Genomic DNA, 14397 nt, shown 5'->3' on the forward strand with positions numbered 1-14397 from the left:
TAAAGTCAATGGATGTATACTAAGACCTGGACTACAGTTAACTTATCGACGTGTGTAATGTGTCAATTTAGGGGTATGAAAGAACTTGACACGGCAGACATTTTGTGGTCAAATTCTGCTCAATTGTACTGTGCATAAGCACAGAACCTTAAATATTTTGAGATAATAACATTTCTGAGGAACTACACATATGAAAAACACATAGAGTTGGGTGATTTGGATTTTTCTTTGATCAAATCCTTAAGTGCGTCAATTATGAGCCCACCATGCTACAGTATGATATTTTCCCGTGACTGCACTGTGTACACAGTTATAATACATATAGGCCACCAGCGCATGTGTGATGTACCCTGTGCGAACATTTCACTGTGCGTTGTTATCGACTAATGCCTTCACAGAAAACTTCGATCAAAGTAGATGATCATACCATACTAGTGTGCTCAATATGTCTAAACCAATTCCAAAAACATCTACAACGAAAAGCTTCGGGTAATTTTGAACGGGTATATCTTCGTTGCAACGAATGGATGCAGACACTTTGGTTACCTGGAAGTGAAGGTTTCTATCGTGATGACGTAACTTTTCCGACCAATCATGAGCGCCTATTTACACGCAATTGCAAACCTGTTTGGGAAAAAAGTTCGCGGCCCGGGCCGCCGCCCTATATTTTCAAATTGCTCCTGTTCGTACAGTGTATGGCCAGTTATAATGAAACTTGGTCACAACGTTTCTCGGGATGAGGGTTATGAGGGGTGTTCGGAAAATTGAGGTCAAATGTCATTTAGGGGGTCATCAGGGGTCATTCTTTGTAATACTTTCAAATATCTCAATCTCCTCAAGATTTTGATGGATCATATTCAAAGTTGAACTGATGATTGTTGAATTGTGAATGAATAAGATGATGCCTAATAATTTTTGGTCAAAAGTTAATTAATAACAATTAATCCCCATTTTTAAAAAAAATCTGAGCCTTCACCTTTTGCCAAAGCTCCTTTAATTTGTCTCCCAGTCTCTGCAGTGTTTGTTTACATTTGTGGTTAAGCTCTGCAGAGGATGTTAGTGGAATTAAAGCAGGACTGGGAGCTGTTATTAACTGTTGAACTGTAAGCGTGAGAGCCCTATAGCCAATCAGCACTTGCCGATTCTTAGAAGTCTTTGAGCCTGATGTATGTAGGCAGCCAGCCAAAATTTCGGCAAGGAGTGCTTCAGTATGGAACGTGAAAAGGGCAACCATATTTCGTTGTCTAAACTAAGTTTGTTGCAGTCTAAACTAGAGTTGTTGCTGCTGTTTTACCACGTTGTTGCTCAAACTCAAGTTGTTATTTTAACTTCCGTTGTCTAAACATACGTCGTTGTCTAAACTTACGTTGTTGCTATCGGCGCTGTTCAAAATTGCTCAACCGCGTATTGTAAACCAGAATGCAAAATGCATTGAGGTTTCGATGACTTCAGTACACTAGAAAGGTGTTAGTATAAGCAGAACAAGCTGTTACTATAGAAATGGCCCGAACCACCATTTTGATACATTAAATAAACAAAGGTCAGTCTATTGTTCGTGGCTATACACACCTGCACCAAAAACAATAGGGGTCTTGGAGGTCCAAGTCCATTTGGAGTCACCAAACGCAAACTTGTGGAAACCTTGTTTCATAAGCTACCGTATCTCCCACAGCCAGCCTATCAGATAACATGCGCGTTAGTACAACTGATACGAATAGGAGGCTGCACGGTAAACAACTTTTAAAATGTTATACTTATCAATGTTATACAAATCAAGTACAACGTCGAGTGTCTAGACAAAGTACCAGCATAATAAAAAATACTGCACTTTTAAACTGATTTCATTGAGCCCCTCCAACAGTGTGAAGAGATAATCTGGGAATGTCGGTAATCAAGTAAAACGAGTGTCGAGACAAAATGCCAGCATAAAATACTGTTCTTAAAATTGAATTATTGAACCATTACATGATGTCTGGATATGTTGTGAATGTCGGCATTCAAGTAAAACGAATGACAGTAATATTACTAAAGACAAATGTTTTCGTCCCGATCGAACACCAATTGCGTTTATTATATGACCTATACTTTTACTAGTGTTTATAGTTGAGAAGATGCGATCTTATCACTGCCTGTACTTTGTGAATGCTCTACACAATATATATATATGGCGGATGCCATCCAGTGCCCTAGCTTCGCTGTTTTACAAGGGCGGCCGTCCGACCTTCATTTCGCCTGCCCTGCCACTCTTTCCTCTCCAACTCCGTATATAGTACCTCGATGCTTTGACCTGCAGCGATTTCACCAGCTACCCCAACTCTTCAAATATCCCCGCAAATGTAGTGTGCATATCTCGCTAAATTCCACGCAATTTGTATTTGGCCTGTTCAAACTTCGGAGTTTCAACTGCACATGCGCATATCCTGAAAATTTGTGGAGAAATGATCATATCACCTTACCTACAACACATAGCCTTAGTCAAAACTAGAGTGTATCTTGGATGATTCGTTTCTTGCATAACATGTTAGCGGGTTTTTTGGTCTAAAATTCTTAACAATGCTGAGCGAGGTTTGTGTATATTCCATTTACAACACAATCCCTTTCGCAAATCGAAACTCCGAACTGGATTGGTGTTACGAATGAACTTGCTTGGCGGGTTTAGTAAACTAGTTCTGTGAGTCATATTGCCTACGTACTTCAATACTGTGCCCCTCTTGTTACTCACGAAGCGCAGACTACATCCAACCATAGAGCAACTGATCCAACATTTACCCTGGATGCTTTTCAGTATTTGGAAACAACCAACTCCACGAAAATTATAGTATTTAAATAACATTTTTACGCAATGTCGAAACTTCAATGCCTACTTTTGACGATGTATGACTGCAGTAGTTTATGCACACGAATTAGTGTTGCACCAGAATCATGACTTGAAGCACGTGGTCAAAGGGACCGCAAAACTTTACGCAAGTTTGCAACGAAGAAATAACTGTGGTATAAATGTACATTTTACATTATCAACTCTCAAAAGGGAGAGAACATAACATACTGTGAGATTTAAAGTCCTTTTCAGTATCAGAGATGTTGTGGTAGCTTCCCGCAAAATTTATAGATTGTCTCAGCTCATAACTTTCTGTGATAAAACAATTACTCAAATATGACATTAACAATATAAATGTAAATAACGTCCTCGGAGTTGTATCAACTATCATGTAAATATCGTTAACAACTTGATTTTGTTCTACAAATCAGGTTGTTAAGGATATTTACATGGCTGTTGCTACAAATCCGGCATGACATTAACGATTACCCCCCCCCCCCCGGCCCCCCTTTTCGCGTTACATAGTTAAACCATCATACTTTGCGTTCATTGAGCACTGAAGATGCAAGCATGTTTGCAGACAATGGGTAAGGGACTATTAACCAAACAAATCTCGGGAAATTTGAGAAAACATCATTTGGCTGTATTTAGCATGAAAATCTCTGTAATAGATATGTTGTTAGCACTGCACGGAAGCAACTTGCGGTTGATTGTTATAATTTTTTTGAAAAGAAAGAATGATGTTCGTTCACAATGTGTTCACAACGGAACTTTAGATAGCAACGAAAGTGTAGACATCAAGGTGAGTTTAGACATCAACCGTAAGTTAACTTAGCAACGAAAGTTTTAGACATGAACGTGAGTTTAGACATCAACCGTAAGGTTTATAAATCAACGTGAGTTTAGACATTAAGGCGCGTTTAGTCGTCAACGTGACCCTCAGACATCAACGTAAGTTTAGACATCAACGAACAACAGCAACATGGTTAAACTAGCAGCAACAGCTTTAGTTTAGACAGCAACAAACTTAGTTTACAGGGATGTAAGTCTTCCGTATTTTTACGGAAATCCGTTTTTTTTAATTCCAATAAGTCTTCCGTATTTTTACGGAAATCCGTTTTTTTTTTAATTCCAATAAAGTTCCACAAAATTGTACAAATATCAAAGACACAACGCGGCAAAAATGCCTGGCCCGTTGCAGCAAGCTAACTTCAATTTTCACTCATCGATCACTCAAAATACCATTTCCAGTTTCGCATCATCGCATTGCACTGTACAACATTGTGCCATGTGAATATCGTTGCGTACGTGCGAACTTCAAATCGCTATAGCTCATTTCTGTCGTTGAAAAACGTTGCCTAATTCATGTTGATTGGACTGCTAATTAATATCTTCGTAACTGCTGGTGCTCGACATAAGTTTTGGAATTAACGCTTGTGATATTTGTGAGCGGCGAAAATCTACGGGATACGCATATGAAAGTCGATATTTGTGATCGCATTCGAATGTGAGACTGTTTTTTATTCCGTAGTTCGCTGCGACGTATTCGTAACTTTGAACTAGCCTAACATAACGATAGTGTGTAAGTAGTAAGAACTAGGGGTAGGATGTGTTAGCGCTAATACTTCTGAGCTAGCCTAACATAACGATATTGTGTAAGTAGTCAGAGCTAGGAGTAGGATGTGTTAGGACGGCATTCACCTGGGGTCTCCGAATATTTTTCCGGTTTTTTTGGGGGGGTTGCACTTACATCCCTGAGTTTAGGCAACGAAACAAACTTAGTTTAGGCAACGAAATACGGTTGCCCTTTGTGCGTTCCATACTTCAGGTCTGCTCAGGTAGAGGGGAGAAAGTTTAATAGGGTAGGTCAGTGGTAATGTTTGAGTAAAACAGGATTTAAAGGGGGGAAATAGGAATTATAGCCAGTGGTGTGGCCAGTATTCTGCTAACGGAGGGGGGGGGGTATCCCTCATGGGCCCAAAATTGGTGGAATCTGAAAAATGGCCTGAAATTTGGTGGGCCGTAAAGTTTTGTGGGCCCTACATTTTTAAGCTCGAAAAGGTATGAGCTTCTGCACCATTTGCTCTAGTGCTCTAGTTGACGTTTCCATTTTTCCTCTCTCACTAATGTATCTATATATATATACTATATATGGTCTAGCATAACGCGCATGTGTGTGTATGGACGCCTTGAACAATTGTTCAATTGTGCAATGGAGCCAAATGTGGCTGGTCTTGAACTCGACCGAGTCGTCGGGGAACATGACGCATTTCGGGAAGGGGCGACCGCCCCCCCCCCCCCCGAGCAAATTTTCTCTATGATTTCGCTAGTAATTTAAAAATAGACAATGCTTAGATGCAACTTACAAGGCCTGGGAAGTGTCATTTCCAGCGATCTGGGAGGCTTTTTCGGCCAAAATTTCCTTGTACGCCTCGCGCCAACCCATGGTGGCGCTTCGCTTAGATAGTTTGCCTACAGGCTTCGCCCTTCCGTTGGCAAATTACTCGCTACACGCCTGTTCGAATTTGTAAAGCAAAGAGCAGACATCACATAATATCAGTGAGCATGAAAATGCATGTTCAAAAATGAACAGCCTCAAAACTGTCTATGTGTGTAGTCAAAGGTGTAGGAGCCCAATTGGATTTGGGGGCTGTAACGACTTGCCCGAAAAATATAACCAAAATTTTTCGCGCGCTAAGCGCCCGTTCAACATGTTAATGTCAATAGGCGGAGTGTATAGTCTAGTGGTTAACGCCGGCGTCTCCCAGTCATGAGATCCCCGGTTCGATTCCCCGCCGACAGCAAGGTGTGTCGTCTGGCAAGGGTGTTGTTCAATAACAACTTCCCGACATGGACGTTAAATGGATGTGTGCCGAGAGATTGGCTTCGGTCAGCTTGCAAGTCTATAAGCCTCCATGGCTTCTTACGCGAGTTCCTGCTTGCGGGAAGATCACATATACATACATACATACATACATACATACATACATACATACATACATACATACATACATACATACATACATACATACATACATACACACACACACACACACACACACACACACACACACACACATACATACATACATACATACATACATACATACATACATACATACATACATACATACATACATACATACATACATACATACATACATACATACATACATACATACATACATACATACATACATACATACATACATACATACATACATACATACATACATACATACATACATACAATATCATATAAGCAAGCATAGGTCATTACATCGCATGGCATCGTGTACCGTACGGTCCGTGAAAGTTGCGCAGTCATCTCTCTCAGTATTTCAGTATTTCTCGAGGTGTAAGACAGGGTGGTCCACTCAGTCCTTACCTCTTTATTTTATGTTCAGAATTTCTCACATTCATGGTTAAAACAAGCTGTCGTATCAAGGGTATATCTATTAATAACTCTGAAATAAGAATTTCACAATATGCCGATGATACTGTTTTATTTTTAGATGGTTCACGCGCTTCTCTTTTAGAGGTTGTAAACATTCTTAATAATTTCTCTGCCGCTTCGGGTTTAAAAGTTAATTTCAGCAAATCATACTTTTTTCCATTGGGTGCTATGGCTTCAAGGGTTCCCTGGTATTTTCATGAGTATGGTTTTAATGTTAATCTTGGTCCCGTGAAATATCTTGGTGTCACATTTACTACAAAGAATGAAGATTTCTTTTCGTTGAATTATCTTCCCAAATTATCCAGGCTCAAACAGTTACTTGGGATGTGGTCAAAACGTGACTTAACACCAACTGGTAAAATAACTATAATTAAGAGTTTGGCCATTTCACATGTATATATCATTCAAAACACACTGTTAGTAGATAGTTTTATCAGCTTTTTATTCAAATCCAATCATAAACATGATCTGAGGTCGTCAAATCAAATAGTGTGATACAATACGCACTTCCCACTACCATTAACCGTTGGAGTTTAAATTACGGGAACATTGTTGACTGCATGCATGGTCTGTGTGATTTTTCGTTCACTTTCAGGTAGCTGGAAGTATGAAGAGATCACCATTTTGCAAGAGAGAAGAAAAAACAGACAATTGTAACAGTTAAATATCTAACTCGATTACCAGTACTATAAGATGATAAGAAATAGACATGAAATCAATCATATAAGCCTATACACTGAATACACATGGCACTTACTTAATAAGAACTTCCCTTGTATTATTCAATAATAACGCATGTCGTAACCTGTTTAGCAAAATATGCTTGCTTTTATTAATAAGGGGAAGACGGGGGTTGGGGATGTTGGAAGGTGGAGGATATTTGTTGAGTGAAGTTTTCATGTCGTTTACAAATATTAATTACTGCTTAAATCTCAATTGGATTCTTTCATATGTTTAATCGATACTTACCCTTAAGTCCTCCGCTGGTACAGGCAAGGGTCTTATCTCCGACAATAACCCTGTTAGAAAATGGTATGGCCCCTCCATTCTCTAAAGCGCACCATAATTGGGCTTCTAATGGTTAAATGACAATAAATAATATATAGGAATCACAAAAGGACATTAAAGTACAAGAATATCATGTAACACAATCATGATAATTCCAACATTTTACTTTTATTTTATATGGTTGAGAGGGTTTGGATGGAGGTGGGAGCACAAATGACCACACTTTTATTTGAGTTGTTAGAAGTCGAGCCTTAAGATAAGTCGGGTCATGGAGAAATTGAATCTAAATGAATTCTCTTGCAATTTTATGTCGAACTAGGTCTTCCGAAATCGGATCGAGTCTTTTAGAGAATATATTGTTTAAAGACAAGTTACAAAGCAGTTTCGACAGATAATTTCACAAAACGTGTTTCGTAAGGAACAAGAAGGAGAAAATCCACATTTACTGTTTATAATCAGTATAGTACAGTTCCTGTTATGACGGATATTTCGTGAATGCAATCTCCAAATCACTCCAAATACCCTTTAAACTTTCGTCTCACTTCATAGAAACTAATTTGTACGGACCATTCGAATATTTCGGAATTTTTAATGTACAATTAATAGTAAGGACCTACGTGATCGCTTTTGTTTAACTTATGAAGAGCTAGAAAATGTGTTTAAAGTATGGTAGTTCCCATGCAGAGACGGGCTTAAAGTCAGGCATTGACATTCCTTCCGAAATACCATGTTCATTGGCTTAAACCAGGGTTGTCCAACCTTTTGCAGAGGAGGGTCACATGGAATGGTTATGATGAAGGAGGGGCCACATGAACCCTACGCTCTATCTTTTGCCCGAAGCCAAGGGCAACAAAATGTGAGCACTGCGCGCGGAGCGCACTGATTTATTTTCCTTCCTGATAAAACAGATGAATAAAGTACAGCCGCCCCGCCTCCCTCCTCCGCTGAGATTGCCACACAAACTGACCTGTATGCAGTTTTTTGGACCCAGAAGGCTCGAATGATTGATTATATAGCTTCAAATTGTTATCAATAAATCTGCTCACTAAAATTTCGCACCATCTCTGGCGGGCCGGACGCAACCCTGCGGCGGGCCGGACTGTGGCCCGCGGGCAGTAGGTTGGACAACCCTGGCTTAAACTAATGAAATATGTCCCATGACAACAATGTATCACGGAAGCAATATATAAAAAAGGTAGTTATACTTTCAATGTAAACATTTTGTTACAAATGGGTGAACAAATATGAGTGATGTTCCACTTTTAAGCCACGAGACCCATCCCCTCCCCAACCACCCCATAAAAACTCCGTACTCTGTTTTCTCACTAACACAAATATGTAAATACTTTGCGTTTCCGTCATCCGTAAAACTCCACCTTGCGATAACAGCGAACAACATTTGCACCACCTATAGGGTGTTAATCATTTTTTTTTTAGATTCTTTTAACTACGATATGATAGGCAGATAAATATCAGTACTTTTCTATGTGCTTTTAACAGTAAACATGTAAGATTAATCGTGTACAATATTGTACAATATTCTAATCATATTGATAAATGAGATAAATAATGACATTAGACACATTTGTTTTCGTAAATCCTTCTTTGTTTAACCCTTTCAACATCTGAGCTTAAACAATACAATGATAATGACTACATAGTCTAACACTCAAGACCTACAAATCCTCCGATGCAACACAAAATGCAACCACGGGACCACATAAGACTTGGTCTAATATGATATGTTTACAATGTAGTTCAAAATTTCAAATAACAAAGGTGCATATTGTCATCCAAACTTGCTCTATTGCATTATGTTAAGTTAAAGAAAACTTTCTATTTAATATAATCTAATCAATGGATTAACAGAAACATTTATGTCTTCACTGAGCTGTCGACGTCGTCATTAATTCAGTTTTTGAGGGACATTCCAAAGATCTCGCATACTTTTAAGGTGAATATCTCAACAGCAACCTTTTCAATTTTATTTAATTTATCTTGCCTTGAATATGACATGTCCCTTTAACATTCTACATGTAAACGAGAACTGGAAGTTAGGAATGTAATTGTTGTGGCCATCTTACCTGAGAGTAGAGCACACAGTGCTACGATTAATAGGATGAGAAACACATTTGTAGCCATTTTATCGTTTTTACGTGTCGTTTTTTTTCTAGAAATAAGAACAAAAGCAAACAAAATTAACCACAAATCAAATGAAAATTACTAGGCGCTTCCAATCAAATAAAGCGAATAAACAATCACAAATCGCGTATCATCGGGACACATCCATGCCAAAGCATCACTTTTTGGAGGAATGATTGTTTTCCTAAGACAATTGTAAAAAGAACAATGTATTATTATATATTAAATTCCCGAGCTTCCTGGTTGACCAGCCACTGGACTGTAACCTCCCACGCACGCACGCACCCATACCCACACGAACAACACTGTCCAACTTCCTGGTAAGGCTGATTTGAATAAAAACAAATAAAACTGTACTTACAAATATCTTAAATCCGAGAATCATTACTCTATCCTGTCAGAACTCTTGAATTACGACAGAAGTTGATTATTGAAAGTACTTAAGACCTAGGAAGGTTTACTCGCCATCGTAAATTGAAGATTACATTCTGTTGGGTCTCGTATATGTGACAATTACGGAAACATTATAGCCCACCGGTTTGATTTGAATGAAGCGAAATGTGAATGATACAGTGTGGAAAAATGCCATCCTACGCATGTATGAGAGAACTGGAGTATCAACTTGTTATTTCAAAGTTTTTGATAGTAGATATATACATTAATTGCATAGAAACATATAAAAGCGAGAATCGTCATCGAATTGTGATATCATGATGCGATTCTTCATTTAATCTTTGTACAAGTCTCATTTATGTCAGTGAAGTCATAAACACTTTATTGGTAATATTATAGACATTATGAAACTTTAGAAAACTTAAGCCGCGTCGCTCAGAAATTTTGACTTATTGGTGACTGCTCACTGTGCTTGATGGCTTGCATATACTTGTGTGACGAGTGACGACATTACCGCACATCTAGACATAACAATATTTAAGAATTACTGAATTTGACAAACTATTGATATATCAGCATACATAACCGTTTACTTTACAAAGAGACGGAAATTAATTAAGCACTTTAAGAATATTTTGAAGAAGGATGTTCAACGCCTTCGATCCGATATAATTGACATATGATGATACGTTAATGATACCAGAAAGTTCAATTTCATCATAATGTATGCACTTACTTCATGAAAACGTTACATCAAAATAAATGGACCTAATGGAAATAACTCCTCTACTTTAGTTCACGTTAATAGATCGAAACGGGACATCTACTTGTCAACCGACAAAGCTTGGAGCATGTTAATAACACTAAAGAACAACATATTAAGGCGTAACGTGACATAATAAGTATCTTTTCGTGAAAAGTTTTCAACTTGAGAAAAACTGACTGTTCGTGACATTTACCGATTTTTTTCAGCTTACTTTTTTTTTTATAGTTTACGTACCTTTATGTGTTTATATACGATACTGCAGGCGCAAATGAGACCACATTGTATATGATATGATGAGACCACGTATAGAATTTGATGTATATGCGATGTAAATGTAAATTGCAAGAACATTTTAGTGACTTATTTCGCTATTAAGCATCACGGGTTATGATACAATCTGCCCTAAATATGGCACAACGTTTCAGCATAATTTAAATGTTACATTTAAAAGATGCTAAGGATCATGCAAAGAATGCCAAAACCCAAATGGGTAGTAGAAGTCTCTACAATTTATGTAGAAGTAAACTTTCTTTAAATTGAAATTAAGATGAAAGACATTGACTGATCATGGTACAGCTGCAGTCTTTGAAATTCTTGCACCAACGGATATGATTTTACCTCCAACTTACCTCTGATCTGGAAGTCTTCGCACTAGAAGTTTCTGGTAGAGAAATCATTTCAAACAGCTGCTTTTAAGGAATAGAACTACCAATGAGAGCTCTTTGAATTCCCATTGCCACCAATCACAAGCTAGCACGCAACAAATTGAAGTATTCATCCACTAATATTTGAGCACATCAGGGTTTCGTGAAGCAGTAGACTAAGTGACGCAAACGCAAATAACAACAGAGAAATTGCTGGTATTAATTCAACTCTTCACTGGAATGAAAGCTAGAATTACAGATTGACATCTAGGCCTTGAAAAGAAAAGGACACGTGATGCGGAAAGGTTCACTTGGCAGATTCGTTGCACGTTCCACTGATGACGAAAACAACGTTCTACATAATATGCGGCATTGTGCCAAATCATAATATTTCTAATAAATCATCTCACCATAATTCTTTCTTCTTACTTCCTAGCCTGGTAAGTCATACCATAGAAACATTCCAATATGTAAACTGCTGAATATCTCATTGCATTTGTGTGTTTTCTACAGTATTTTGTGAGTAAGAAAGTGTCCCATCAATTTGGGGGTTCTACTCCTTCTTTCCCGGATCCGCCGCACCTGTTAATGTCCCTTTCACCTGCTCATGTGAAATATATATAGTGTGAGAATGTAACACATTTTTCCTTTGAAGTCTTGGAAACGTTTAAAGAAGTTTACAACGTAACCGAGTCAATGCTAATAGAAACAATTAGTAATTTATCAAACACTTTTAGTCTCAAGCAACAGGGACGTAGCCAAGGGGGGGGGGTAGGGGAAGCAACTTCTCCCCCCTTTCAGTATCGAAAAAATGTTAACAAATGTTTTTTTTTTCTCTTTAGCATGGTACTTTTTCAGTGCTCTTTTGAACTTGAATACTTGTCAGCTCAGTTTCTTCGATTATAATCGTAGTAACATTCAGGCCTACTGATTCAGCTACTTAGTTTGGCAGATGTAATCAGCTAAATTTAGACAGTTGGACACTGCGTAATAAAATACATATTGCCTACCTAACCGCACTCGATGGGGTGTTACAGACCGTTTACACAACGACGTCGACAACGTTCGTTCTCATCCTTTGTATGATTCGTCCTAAGTTGTTGCACGAACAGTATGTTATGAAGCTAAGCTAGCAATCGTACTTGATACGCACTTCCTATCAATAATTATTACACTGCTAATACACTGCGATAACGATATTTGTGTTTAGGCCACTGCACATCTGGCTGTCTTACAAAATATGAAAGTTTATATTGTCCATCAGTTCGCCAAATGTATTTAAGTCCATATATTGGACAATAAACAAGAATCAACAACTTTAAAAGAGCACTATGTTTGCTTTCTGATATATGTTAAAGAGTTCAAACGGGGAACAAAATCTGCTGATCATATGATATCATATGATAATGATGAAACTGGCAAAACATTGCACCAGAGCGCATCTAAGGACCTTCAATTGTTCAAAATATCTCAAAGAGAAGGGCAATTTTCTCATGCTGTTCCTGGGAGACCTAAATTGAATGGTTCTAAATTTGGCTTAATTCACTCAATGTTTGCACTACATGTACTTCCATTCATGATCTTTAACATGCAAGCCACAATAAAAAAAACATGATTGATAGCATATCACAAAAGATGTTCTCAAATTGCTTTATTGTTGTTGGCACTTTTCCTGAAAGAGAACGGATTGATATAGACTTTAATAGGAGTGAGCAACCTATATATATATAAATATATATATGTATGTATAAAAAAATAAACCCAAAAGTCGAAACATCGAATCGACTACACTGGAATTACGACCTTCCTTACCAGTTTCGAACCTCTATACATATAATCAGTGGTTAGGGTATCCGCATATACTGCGGGAGTCCCGGATCGAATCCAGGTGGAGACTGGAAGTTTATTCACTGTTCTGGATTCTACAACTCATTACGATTTCAATTATATATGTACATATATATATATATATATATATATATATATATATATATATATATATATAAATGAAAATCGTAATGAGTTGGAAAATCAAGAACAGTGAAAAAAACTTCCAGCCTCCAACGGGATTCGAACCACGGGCCTTGCGCTCTGTACGCGGACACCCTAACCATTAGGCTATGGACGCTGATTGTATGTCCAGAGGTTCGAAACCGGTAAGGAAGGTCGTAATTCCACTGTAGGCGTTTGTCACTTTATTTTGCTATATATATATATATATATATATATATATATATATATATAACATAATCATCACTCAAAAGATCCACCATAATATTCTTCTAAGGGAGTTCTTTTCCTCTTCTGTGCCAAAGCAGTCTGTCTCTGTTTGGAACCAAGAAAAACAAAACATGCTTGATCATAGAGTAACACACAGTGAAAATGTGGATTGTATATTTGGTTTTGCCTTCAATCATTACATGCCATATTTGTAAGGCTTTCTTTATAATATGACATAGTACTTAAGCACTTTTCGTGCAACTGAAACAGAGAAAGTGGAAACACATTCTCCTGATCATATATGACCTTCGACCTATGCCAAAGAAAAAATGAGTCTATACAACCTTCCTCAATAATTTCTATTTGCTTTTGTTTCTTTCATTAACCTGTTTATAACTTCATGTAATTAACATCACTACTATCATCGCACTGCCGCCACTGCTTATGTTTGTTCTCCACCTCTATTGGATCAGAACATATTGTAGAGTACTTGTTGTTTCAAATAAGGACACAGTTCAAGGCATTCGTTTACAGTTGAATACAGTACGGATAACTCGTTTTATTGATAACTTCTGGTAACAGACTTCGACGCCATGTTTACTCTGACTCTCTGTCGAACGCCAAGTGTGCAACACATTTTATTACGACACTACAATCCTCCTAACTTGTGGATTGAACTCAACAATACAAATGTTTGAATTGCTTTAAAGTATCAGAATAGGAACTGCATAAATAGCTTTTGTCGGTTACTGAAACAGTAATACTCTAGTATGTCAAATCTCAAGTCTAACAATATGGTAAATCTCAAAATGAACAATATGGTTAGTATATTGAACACATTGTGTCACTTGGAATGTCACAAAATGTGTTACACAATAGGTTGCTTCAACTATGCAATACCATGAATACTGTCTGCTTATCAATTGTGCATATGTTCATGAAATATTCG

The 14397-nt window shown here is 37.7% G+C and overlaps 1 long non-coding RNA gene across 2 annotated transcripts; it reads right to left on the minus strand.

Moving 5' to 3' along the window:
* Positions 1–6700: 6700 nt before the first annotated feature.
* On the minus strand, positions 6701–11356 carry LOC139978080 (uncharacterized). 2 transcript variants are annotated; one of them, XR_011796903.1, is made up of 4 exons: positions 11214–11356; positions 9368–9453; positions 7245–7349; positions 6701–6874 (listed from the first exon to the last, which is right to left on the minus strand). It is a non-coding gene; the product is annotated as an uncharacterized lncRNA (long non-coding RNA). The 2 variants fall into 2 exon arrangements; XR_011796904.1 differs by having other exon boundaries at positions 11210–11353.
* Between the last annotated feature and the right edge of the window lie 3041 nt (positions 11357–14397).

Source organism: Apostichopus japonicus, chromosome 12, assembly GCF_037975245.1.
Source record: "Apostichopus japonicus isolate 1M-3 chromosome 12, ASM3797524v1, whole genome shotgun sequence".
NCBI classification, from domain to species: domain Eukaryota; kingdom Metazoa; phylum Echinodermata; class Holothuroidea; order Aspidochirotida; family Stichopodidae; genus Apostichopus; species Apostichopus japonicus.